Genomic DNA, 10,132 nt, shown 5'->3' with positions numbered 1-10,132 from the left:
TTTTTCAGTTTACAAATTCTGCCATCTAAATTGGAAATCGGCATGGCGCCAGCGCAACTGGCTTTTAAAGCGAAGACTCTCATTGATTCATTGGACGTTACGGACAAAACACACCCATTACTCATTACCAGAATAGGAGTAACCCTTTTAGACCGTGCGCTTTGCGCACAAACCATTTTTCCTGTCGTTAAATTAACAAAAGTGGATTCAGACATGGCCGTATAGACTATGCGCCTTGCACTTTAGACAATGCGCTTAGATAATTAAAGGCCCAAAGTTTTTAACCCTTGCTGCTTACGTAGCTCTCACAATACATGTCTGAACATCTTCTTGTGTCCAGGTAAAGAGTTAAAGTTGCTTATCCTGCACCTCAACTGTGTACTCTGTGCTGAGTCAAATCAACCCCACTGTTAAGTTACCTTAACAGTTATTGTATGCTGTAGACAGAAAGGTGTCTGGGATTTTATAAGATACAAGGATTGCACAAATACAGTATGTTGACTTTGTCAAGCCAACATAATTACCTGGAGTGTCAAACAGTCTGGGTGCAGAGATGAGATGAGGATCAAACAGCGATTACACAGCTTAGACATTGTTCAGATGAAACGTGACTCACTCAGGTCAAGCCAGTGTGTATCTTGTATGATTGCATGATATCTTAAGGCATCTTAAAGTAATGGAGAGGGCAAGAAGAGTGTACTGAGCCAACTTCTCCTCAGTTCTTCAGCTGAGTGAGTCAAGCTTTTATAAAATTACAACAGGCCAAAGACTGTCTAGACAACATTGCAAGGCAGAATTACTGTACACATCACATAATCTTCAATAAATGTAATGTTTCACGACATAAAATAATATGTTCCTAGTTGGTTATGGAGTAAAACAGAGTACACAAAAATAAATTTGTCAGTATAGGGCTTTGCTAAGAAAACAAATGTAATAGCTAAAATGTAAAAGTTTTGAAACCCCTAAATCTTATTGTTGTACTACTCAAGACCAATCTTGGTCTCAAGACCAGTTTTAAATTAGTTTTTTGTGTATAAGATCTTGTCCTGGTCTTGCACTAAGAAATGATCAGATGATTGTGTCAAAAACGTGAACAACATTAATGTAAATGTCCACAAACATAAAGATGTGACAACATACTATCCTTAGAATCTACTGAGATCTGTTTTTTAACATCTGATATAGTTTAGTAACATCACAAGAGCAGTTTTCTGGTCTCAGCCCCACAAAATCTTTCTTGGTCTCAATGCACTCTGGCATCTAGGTATGGGTTTAGGTGGTCTACAACAGTGGTTTTCAAACTGGAGGCCGGGGCCCCCAGGGGGGCCACGAGATGGTGCCAGGGGGGCCCCAGTTTTATCAGATTTTATGAAATACATTAATTTATCATGAATTCTGTGTAATTAAACCTAAAAAATAAGGCTACTAACCAAAAGCACTACTTTTTTGTATAATTTAATGTTTTTTTTATTAAAATGTTGAGTTTTAGAACACTTTTTGTCACAAATTTTCTTTGGGGGGCCACAGAGGAATGCACTATACACAAGGGGGGCCACACGCTGAAAAAGTTTGGGAACCACTGGTCTACAACACTACTTTATATAAAGTGATTGATAGTGTTGTAAACCACCTAAAATAGTGTTGTAGACCACCTGGGGCTGAGACCAGGACCAACATTGTGCTATATGCAGTCTTAAGTGTAGATCTCTGAACTTAGTATAGATTAGATTAACTAGATTAGATAATTAGATTTATTACAAAACAAAACATTTTTAATACTATTATAAAGAATAGTAGGAGTGGTATTCAGAACAACTTTGTACATTTTCTCTACATTCCCATGTACAGTCACATTCATAACATTACAAACCCACCACGACCGTAGCCTCACCTGTGGTCTGGTTTTCATTCATTCAATGCAGACACATAATTCTGTATGCATTCTCAAATATTGACCTTTTAGAGCTCCCTTTAGGCATGTATTTTGCAGTGTATGATATTGAAAAGAATCAATATGCAAATCGATATCAGAGCAGCAATATGTTTTCATGGTTGAGCACTCCTCTTGGCTAAACAATTACAATTATCAAAGCGAATCCTACATCCAAGACATTTCTTACGGGCGGTTTCTCCGGGCTTCAGTGATTTTTATCCTTCCGGGTATATATTATGTTGAGTGATGGTGTGCACTCTCTCTTTCTCTCTCTTTCTCTCTCTCTCTCTCTCTCTCTCTCTCTCTTTCTTGCGCTTCACCCTTATGATTGTCTCTCTAAAATTACTAATACATGTATTTGTATAAGATGAAAGAGGGCAATGCAATAAACCACAATTGTTTATTTGACATTTAGTCAAGGTTCTAGTTGAACATTGACATACAAATAATAGGTTTATGTTGTTTTGACTGTGCTCCGTAATCTGTATCATTCATAAATTGCCAGTCATTTAATATATTTGAAGAGATTGCTTTTGCAGAAATACACTAGAGGCAATCTGAAGTGTTTTATGAAATTGGTTTGGCATTCCAGACTCAAGCTGTGTGTATGTGTTGAGAGACATTATTTCTAATCTATTCTGGTTTAATATTCCCACAAGTGTATCAAACATGTATTTAATGTACTTGGGTGGTTAAATAAGGGATATGTTTCTTGGACATACTAATGACTTTTGACGATATGGCTACTTTGCAGCCACTGTATTAAGGTCATGGCTAATTCGCTTAGGGCAAACCCTATTAGCTTATAAAAATTAACTGTAAAACAATATTAACTGTATTTAATAATTACATGTCAGGGATAAAATGATATTATAATTGGGAGATATGTTAGCAACGGCAAAGGCTTTTGAAAATAATAGTGCTAAATAGCACTAAAAGTGGTTCACTGGCTTGTAATTGTAGGGGAACCGCTTTAAGTGCTTTACAGCACCCATATACCATATTGTGTGATTTAAAACCATAAGTTGTGCTAAAACACCACTTATGGCTCTACATAGGTGCTATATATAGCACTTAAAGTCATTTCCCTACGATTACGAGGCAGTGAACCACTTTTACTGCTATTTAGCATTCTGTTCTTTAGAGTGTAAAACTTGGTGTGCAAGTTGAGTGACAATGTTAATCTAAAATACATTGTTGCAATGTTAACATGCATTTAGAAAGATCCCTTTTTATGAAGCTGCAAGTGAATGATGCACACCAATACACGACAACTGTGATGTTCCTTCAAAAGAAGTGCCATTGGTTCTAGCTCTTGAAAAGTGTTTTCTGACAAGAAAGAAAGACCACAACCATTGATAGAAGGCACCACTGGAATTTGAACCCAGGACCTCCTGTTTAGGAGACAGGCACCTTGCTCTGTGAACAGAACTGAGAGAACAGCCTTTGGCAAGATGAAATCGCTTGGAGATGGACTAACCCTCCCACAAAACATAGACAAGGGGAGGCGCAGTGTTTAAAATGCCAGTGGTTCCTTTAGTCTGTGGCCAGCTAAGGCTGTCTAACAGATGAATTGCAACCTTCTGATAATTCAGGGTTGTTATGACAGTTCTCAAAACCTTCTGATGTTTTTGGTAACAGACCAAATTATGGAAACCCTGAAGCCTTCAAAGATATGACTTAATTCCTTATGCATTCCCTATTAGTGCGCTATGGCTTGCACCTGTATTTAGGCTCAAGGATTTCTATGGCCAAAGCACCTGTCCTGTAAAGGGGAGATTCTGGGTATTTCATCTGATAAACAGCCACAAAGACAGTTGTATCTTTTCCTACTTTCACTCTTCCTTCCACAATCCATAGATGCAGGTTGGCGCCGTGGCTTAGTTGGTAAACTGGAGATCCTGAGTTTGAATCCCAGCGGTGCCTTTAGCCTGTGGCCAGATATGGGGCTCTATTATACACTTGGTGCAATGCAGCACAATGCATTACACAAGTGTCTTTTGCTAGTTTCAACCCGGCGCAATGATCATTTTCATGTTTTGCACCACATTGTTGAAATAGCAAATGCATTTGCACCCAATTTTTCACCCATGGGCACGAGGGTGTGTTCAGGCGCATTGCTATTTTGTGGCAACTAAAATAGACTACACCATTGGCCAACTTTAACCTGGTCTAAAGTCTAAAGTCAGATATTGCATATGATGACTTAAGTTTGTACCTGTGGATATGATAAGAACCGTTTTTAAGTAAAGCTTTTCAAAGAACTCACGGTGCTGTCCGAGTGCTGAAGGCTCTCCATACGTTTGTAAAATCTTTATCTCCTGTTTGTTATAAATAAGGTTTTTTTTTAGAGTACAAACTTTTTCTTGCATATTTGTAAATTATTTTTGAGATAACACAGATCATCAAGGTTATCCATTCATTTACATCAATTAACTCTTTCACCGCCAGCGTTTTTTTTTTAAAGTTGCCAGCCAGCGCCAGCGTTTTTTATGATTTTCACCAAAGTTTAATGCCTTCCAGAAAATGTTCTTCTTCAAATATATAAACATACAATATACCAAATGAAAGAACAGACCCTCTGCTTTCAAAAAAAAAAACAAAAAACGTTTCAGCCTACCTTCAGTAGTTCTTTTGTAATCAGCTTTTGAATACAAGTAGGTTTCTGCAAAAACACCACATCTTGAGGAAAAAGCAGAGATAATTCCATTTTTGTGACGGACTTTTCATAGAGATCCCATTCAGAGCGATCTTTAAAACAGACACAGACATGCAGCCGCTTGCCATAGGGCAATACTTCCGGTTTTAAAAAGTTGTGGAAGGGCGCCACCTAGTGGAAAATAGCGGTATGTCGGAAAGACGGAAATACCCCTCATTGGCGGGGAAGCGTTTTCTCTTGATTGACGAGATATCTCGTGAATGGCGGGGAAAGAGTTAAAAGCCTTTCAGAGAAATCCTTTCAGAGAAAGGACCTGGACGATGGGCAAAACTTCCTAGTGTTCCTGCTAACGGACCATTCCAGTTTTTGGACACCCTTAAGCCTAAAGCCTTTACTGATAGAACTTAACTCCATAATCTTTTCCTGTTTGGGCACCATGGCTTAGCTGGTCAAAGTGCTTGGCTTATAAACAGGAGATCCTGAATTCAAAACCCAGCAGTGGGTTTTATCAATGGTTGTAGTCTTTAGCCCCCACTCAATAGTTTTCTTTTCAGATTGTTGTATTTCTTCACACTCTGAGTCACCCTTCCACAAGTCATAGGCAATGGGAGGCGCTGTGGCTTAGTTGGTTAAAGTGCCTGTCTCGTAAACAGGAGATCCTGGGTACGAATCCCAGCAGTGCCTTTTATCATTAGTTGTGGACTTTAGCCCCCACTAAGTGGGTTTTACCTTCAATCGTTGTATCTCTTCACACTCTGACTCATCCTCCTACAAAGCAGAGACAATGAGCTGTGGATTAGTTTGGTTAAATTGCCTGTCTAGTAAACTGGAGATCCTGGGTCCAAATTCCATTGGTACCTCCCCTTAATGGATATAGTCTTTGGGCTTCATAATGTCAACACGGATTTTTGAACTTTTTGTACTTGTCTATATTAAAAGAAACCCTTGCAATTTTAGAATGTAGAATTGAGAACCCTCAATGCTGTGATGATCCTGCTCAATGTTTTTTTTCCACATTGTTATATCTGTTCATACTTTGACCCTTTCTTTCACAATCTTAAGATATAGGTTGGCGCTATGGCTTAGTTGGTTAAAGCGCCTGTCTAGTAAACAGGAGATCCAGGGTTCAAATCCCAGCAGTGCCTTTGATCAAATGACTGTGGTCTTTAGCACCCTCTCAATGGTTTTCACTTCAGATTGTTGTATTTCTCCACACTCTGAGTCACCCTTCCACAAATCATATGCGATGGTAGGCGCTGTGGCTTAGTTGGTTAAAGCGCCTGTCTAGTAAACAGGAGATCCTGGGTTCAAATCCCAGCAGTGCCTTTGATCAAATGACTGTGGTCTTTAGCACCTTCTCAATGGTTTTCACTTCAGATTGTTGTGTTTCTTCACACTCTGACTCACCCTCCTGCCAAGCAGAGACTGTGAGCTGTGGCTTAGTTGGTTAAAGTGCCTGTCTCGTAAACAGGAGATCCTGGGTTCGAATCCCAGCAGTGCCTTTGATCAAATGACTGTTGTCTTTAGCACCCTCTCAATGGTTTTCACTTCAGATTGTTGTATTTCTTCACACTCTGACTCACCCTCCTGCAAAGCAGAGACTATGAGCTGTGGATTAGTTTGGTTAAAGTGCCTGTCTAGTAAACTGGAGATCCTGGGTTTGAATCCCAGCAGTGCGTTCCATCAATAGTTGTGGTCTTTAGCCCCCACTCAATAGTTTTCTTTTTAGATTGTTGTATCTGTTCACACTCTGACTAACCCTCCCACAAATCACAAGTAACACAAGGCGCTGTGGCTTAGTTGGTTAAAGTGCCTGTCTCGTAAACAGGAGGTCCTGGGTCCAAATTCCATTGGTACCTCCCCTTAATGGATATAGTCTTTGGGCTTCATAATGTCAACAAGGATTTTTGGCCTTTTTGTACTTGTCTATAATAAAAGAAACCCTTGCAATTTTAGAAAGTAGAATTGAGAAACCTCAATGCTCTGATGATCCTGCTCAATGTACTTTGACCCTTTCTTTCACAATCTTAAGATGCAGGTTGGCATTTGAATCCCAGCAGTGCCTGTGGCCAGATGTGGTGTCTATTATGCCTCTTTCTCAGTTGATTTGTCCTACGTCCTGATAATTCAGGCTTATAATTACAGCTGTATATTTTCAGAGGACCTGGATGATGGGCAAAACTTCCTAGTGTTCCTGCTAACGGATCAAATCCCAGCAGTGCGTTCTATCAATGGTTGTGGTCTTTAGCCCCCACTCAATAGTTTTCTTTTTAGATTGTTGTATCTGTTCACACTCTGACTAACCCTCCCACAAATCACAAGTAACACAAGGCGCTGTGGCTTAGTTGGTTAAAGTGCCTGTCTCGTAAATAGGAGGTCCTGGGTCCAATTCCATTGGTACCTCCCCTTAATGGATATAGTCTTTGGGCTTCATAATGTCAACAAGGATTTTTGGCCTTTTTGTACTTGTCTATATTAAAAGAAACCCTTGCAATTTTAGAAAGTAGAATTGAGAAACCTCAATGCTCTGATGATCCTGCTCAATGTTTTTTTCCACATTGTTATATCTGTTCATACTTTGACCCTTTCTTTCACAATCTTAAGATGCAGGTTGGCGCTGTGGCTTAGTTGGTTAAAGCGCCTGTCTAGTAAACAGGAGATCCTGTGTTCAAATCCCAGCAGTGCCTTTGATCAAATGACTGTGGTCTTTAGCACCCTCTCAATGGTTTTCACTTCAGATTGTTGTATTTCTTCACACTCTGACTCACCCTCCTGCAAAGCATAGACTATGAGCTGTGGCTTAGTTGGTTAAAGTGCCTGTGTAGTAAACTGGAGATCCTGGGTTTGAATCCCAGCAGTGCCTGTGGCCAGATATGGTATGCCTCTTTCTCAGTTGATATGTCCTACGTCCTTATAATTACAGCTGTATATTTTCAGAGGACCTGGATGATGGGCAAAACTTCCTAGTGTTCCTGCTAACGGATCATTTCAGTTTTTGGACACCCTTAAGCCTAAAGCCTTTACTGATAGGACTTAACTTCAATTCCTTTCCCTGTTTTGGTGCTGTGGCTTAGCTGGTCAAAGTGTTTGTCTTATAAATAGGAGATCTTGCGTTCAAATCCCAGCAGTGCGTTCTATCAATGGTTGTGGTCTTAAGCCCCCACTCAATAGTTTTCTTTTTAGATTGTTGTATCTGTTCACACTCTGACTAACCCACCCACAAATCGCAGTTAAAACAGGGCACTGTGGCTTAGTTGGTTAAAGTGCCTGTCTTGTAAACAAGAGGTCATAGGTCCAAATCCCATTGGTACCTCTTGTTAATGGATATAGTTTTTGGGCTTCATAAAAGCCATGTCGTCAACACGGATTTTTGGCCTTTGTACTTGTCTATATTAAAAGAAACCCTTGCAATTTTAGAATGTAGAATCAAGAAACCTCAATGCTGTGATGATCCTGCTCAATGTTTTTTTTACATTGTTATATCTGTTCCTACTTTGACCCTTTCTTCCACAATCCATAGATACAGGTTGGCACGGTGGCTTAGTTGGTTAAAGTGCCTGTCTCCTAAACAGGAGATCCTGGGTTCAAATCCCAGCAGTGCCTTTGATCAAATGACTGTGGTCTTTAGCACCCTCTCAATGGTTTTCACTTCAGATTGTTGTATTTCTTCACACTCTGACTCACCCTCCTCTAAAGCAGAGACTATGAGCTGTGGATTAGTTTGGTTAAAGTGCCTGTCTAGTAAACTGGAGATTCTGGGTTTGAATCCCAGCAGTGCCTGTGGCCAGATATGGTGTCTATTATGCCTCTTTCTCAGTTGATATGTCCTATATCCTGATAATTCAGGCTTATAATTACAGCTGTATATTTTCAGAGGACCTGGACGATGGGCAAAACTTCATAGTGTTCCTGCTAACGGATCATTTTAGTTTTTGGACCCCCTTAAGCCTAAAGCCTTTACTGATAGGACTTAACTTCAATTCCTTTCCCTGTTTTGGTGCCGTGGCTTAGCTGGTCAAAGTGCCTGCCTTATAAATAGGAGGTCTTGCGTTCAAATCCCAGCAGTGCGTTCTATCAATAGTTGTGGTCTTTAGCCCCCACTCAATAGTTTTCTTTTTAGATTGTTGTATCTGTTCACACTCTGACTAACCCTCCCACAAATCACAAGTAACGCAGGGCGTTGTGGCTTAGTTGGTTAAAGTGCCTGTCTCGTAAACAGGAGGTCCTGGGTCCAAATTCCATTGGTACCTCCCCTTAATGGATATAGTCTTTGGGCTTCATAATGTCAACAAGGATTTTTGGCCTTTTTGTACTTGTCTATATTAAAAGAACATTGAGCAGGATCATCAGAGCATTGAGGTTTCTCAATTCTACTTTCTAAAATTGCAAGGGTTTTTTTTCCACATTGTTATATCTGTTCATACTTTGACCCTTTCTTTCACAATCTTAAGATGCGGGTTGGCGCTGTGGCTAAGTTGGTTAAAGCGCCTGTCTCGTAAACAGGAGATCCTGGGTTCAAATCCCAGCAGTGCCTTTGATCAAATGACTGTGGTCTTTAGCACCCTCTCAATGGTTTTCACTTCAGATTGTTGTATTTCTTCACACTCTGACTCACCCTCCTGTCAAGCAGAGACTGTGAGCTGTGGGTTAGTTTGGTTAAAGTGCCTGTCTAGTAAACTGGAGATCCTGGGTTTGAATCCCAGCAGTGCCTGTGGCCAGATATGGTGTCCTTTATGCCTCTTTATCAGTTGAGTTGTCCTACGTCCTGATAATTCAGGTTTATAATTACAGCTGTATATTTTCAGAGGACCTGGATGATGGGCAAAACTACCTAGTGTTCCTGCTAACGGATGATTTCAGTTTTTGGACACCCTTAAGCCTAAAGCCTTTACTGATAGGACTTAACTTCAATTCCTTTCCCTGTTTTTGTGCCGTGGCTTAGCTGGTCAAAGTGCCTGTCTTATAAATAGGAGATCGTGCGTTCAAATCCCAGCAGTGCGTTCTATCTTTATTCCCCAGTCAATAGTTTTCTTTTCAGATTCTTGTATCTGTTCACACTCTGACTAACCCTCCCACAAATCACAAGTAACACAAGGCGCTGTGGCTTAGTTGGTTAAAGTGCCTGTCAGGAGGTCCTGGGTTAGAATCCCAGTGGTGCCTATACTCTGTGCCAAGCTCTTTTTGAGAGTTTTATCTGTTCATACTTTGACTCTTCCTTCCACAATCAGGAGATGCAGGTTGGGGCTGTGGCTTGGTTGGTTAAGTGCCTGTCTAGTAAACAGGAGATCCTGGGTGTGAATCCAAGCGGTGTCTGTGGCCAGATATGGTCTCTTTCTGCCTCTTTCTCAGTTGATATGTGCTAAATCCTGATAATTCAAGCTTATTACAACAGCTTTATATTTTCAGAGAAAGGACTTGGACGTTGGGCAAAACATTCTAGTGTTCCTGCTAATGGACCATTCCAGTTTTTGGACACCTTTAAGCCTAAAGCCTTTACTGATAGGACTTAACTCCGTAATCTTTCCTTGTTTGTGCAC

The 10,132-nt window shown here is 40.3% G+C and overlaps 5 non-coding genes across 5 annotated transcripts; all 5 read left to right on the top strand.

Moving 5' to 3' along the window:
• Positions 1 to 5,205: 5,205 nt before the first annotated feature.
• trnat-cgu (transfer RNA threonine (anticodon CGU)) lies at positions 5,206 to 5,279 on the top strand. Its single transcript has one exon. It is a non-coding gene; the product is annotated as a tRNA-Thr (tRNA).
• Positions 5,280 to 5,847: 568 nt separating this feature from the next.
• On the top strand, positions 5,848 to 5,921 carry trnat-agu (transfer RNA threonine (anticodon AGU)). Its single transcript has one exon. It is a non-coding gene; the product is annotated as a tRNA-Thr (tRNA).
• A 103-nt stretch (positions 5,922 to 6,024) lies between these two features.
• Positions 6,025 to 6,097, top strand: trnat-cgu (transfer RNA threonine (anticodon CGU)). Its single transcript has one exon. It is a non-coding gene; the product is annotated as a tRNA-Thr (tRNA).
• Positions 6,098 to 8,124: 2,027 nt separating this feature from the next.
• Positions 8,125 to 8,198, top strand: trnap-ugg (transfer RNA proline (anticodon UGG)). Its single transcript has one exon. It is a non-coding gene; the product is annotated as a tRNA-Arg (tRNA).
• Positions 8,199 to 9,055: 857 nt separating this feature from the next.
• On the top strand, positions 9,056 to 9,129 carry trnat-agu (transfer RNA threonine (anticodon AGU)). The gene has a single exon. It is a non-coding gene; the product is annotated as a tRNA-Thr (tRNA).
• The last annotated feature ends 1,003 nt before the right edge of the window (positions 9,130 to 10,132 follow it).

The sequence above is a fragment of the Misgurnus anguillicaudatus genome, chromosome 16 (assembly GCF_027580225.2).
Source record: "Misgurnus anguillicaudatus chromosome 16, ASM2758022v2, whole genome shotgun sequence".
Lineage (NCBI taxonomy): Eukaryota > Metazoa > Chordata > Actinopteri > Cypriniformes > Cobitidae > Misgurnus > Misgurnus anguillicaudatus.
Note: the sequence above shows the minus strand (reverse complement) of the source record. Positions and strands in the feature narration are given on the sequence as shown.